Source organism: Austrofundulus limnaeus, unplaced genomic scaffold (assembly GCF_001266775.1).
Source record: "Austrofundulus limnaeus strain Quisiro unplaced genomic scaffold, Austrofundulus_limnaeus-1.0 Scaffold2, whole genome shotgun sequence".
In the NCBI taxonomy this organism is placed as follows: domain Eukaryota; kingdom Metazoa; phylum Chordata; class Actinopteri; order Cyprinodontiformes; family Rivulidae; genus Austrofundulus; species Austrofundulus limnaeus.
In genome coordinates this window covers 5,983,497-5,984,864 of record NW_013952404.1, presented here as the reverse complement: position 1 = coordinate 5,984,864, position 1,368 = coordinate 5,983,497, and the positions used below count along the sequence as shown (strand labels likewise).

Here is a 1,368-nt window from a genome sequence, read left to right as displayed (position 1 = left end):
GTCTTAAAGTATCTGATATTTTTTGTACTTAAGTATCAAAAGTAAATTTCTGACACAAAATCTACTTAAGTTTTAAAAGTAAAAGTACTGAGTAAAAGTGAGCRGTTAGATTTTCCAAAATGACATTTATTGGGAGGTGACTTCTCCAAAAAATATTATTTCTAACGGCATGCAGCTGTGATGGGTTGTGTACAAACTAATAGAGTGTCAGAATGGTGTATATTTATACTTCCCATCCAACCACAATTAAATTCACTCTGTCCAGGAGACACGATTTATCAGGATAGTATTTTTTAAGTAAAAACAACTCATAATAAAATAGGAGTAACGACTTTCTACTTCTTACTTTATTAAAAAATGTAGTGAGTAGAAAGTACAGATAATTGTGTAAAAATGTAATGAGTAAAAGTAAAAAGTACGCTGAAAAATWATTACTCAAGTAAAGCACAGATAACAAAAAATTCTACTTAAGTACAGTCACAGAGTATTTGTACTTAGTTACTTTACAGCTCTGCCTAGACCCTTAAACCAGAGGTTCTCAAACTAGGGTCCCAGGACCCCCAGGGGTCCATGAAAGGTATCTTGAGGTTCCTCAAAAAATTTCACTAAACTATTAATTTGGTTTTTATTTTTAAAAATGCACAGGGAACAATGAACTAATAAAACAAACATAATAAACTAAATAAAAAATACATTCCCATGGAATGACAGTGAATTACCCTTTAAAACAGCATGGGGTTTATAAAGGGGTCCCTGGAATTTTTTTGCCCTTATAAGGGGTCCCCAGACYSGAAAATTTTGAGAACTCCTGCCTTAAACAATATCCTGTATCTGATGAACTCACATGACTACAAGAAATTTCTCAGTGGGCCTAAGTTTCAGAGAAACTTTTGAAACTACAAAACTCATGAGAGCGCTGTCTAAATTAGGGAGACTCATCCAAYATGGCGGCGGTGCGACATGCACTTCACCCGTCATGAGCTCTCTAGCCTTTTATATGATATCTACGTGTGCTGCTCGCTCCGCAGTTAACAGAGTAGCAGAAAAGCGCGCTGCGTTTAAAAAGAACAAGAGAAAAAAGCAGCAAAGCTCCAGCTCTTCTTGTCACCATCAACAGGGAGCTGTTCTGTCATATGGTATGTGTGTGAATMMGTTTATTTTGTTTGTACCGGGCTGGTCCTTGTCTTCATAAAAGGTCGGGCTTGAGACAATAAGCTAAACAGGTCTCAGATGTTTGTTTTTACTAAAGATGATGACTAAAATGTAAATAAACCAAGTCTTTATTAACAGACAGAACAACAAAAGGCAGAACACAGAATAACTGCAGCATGAGAGAAAAAAAGAGAGAGAGGGAGAGAAATCCTACCA

The 1,368-nt window shown here is 36.0% G+C and overlaps 1 protein-coding gene across 2 annotated transcripts in view; it reads left to right on the top strand.

The window, feature by feature from the left end:
* Window positions 1-959: 959 nt before the first annotated feature.
* Window positions 960-1,368, top strand: part of flvcr2a (FLVCR choline and putative heme transporter 2a) — a 20,005-nt gene continuing 19,596 nt past the window's right edge. For both annotated transcript variants that reach the window (XM_014012675.1, XM_014012668.1), the window contains exon 1: window positions 960-1,136. The gene's annotated coding sequence lies outside the window, so the exon portion shown is untranslated. The remainder of the gene's footprint in view (window positions 1,137-1,368) is intronic.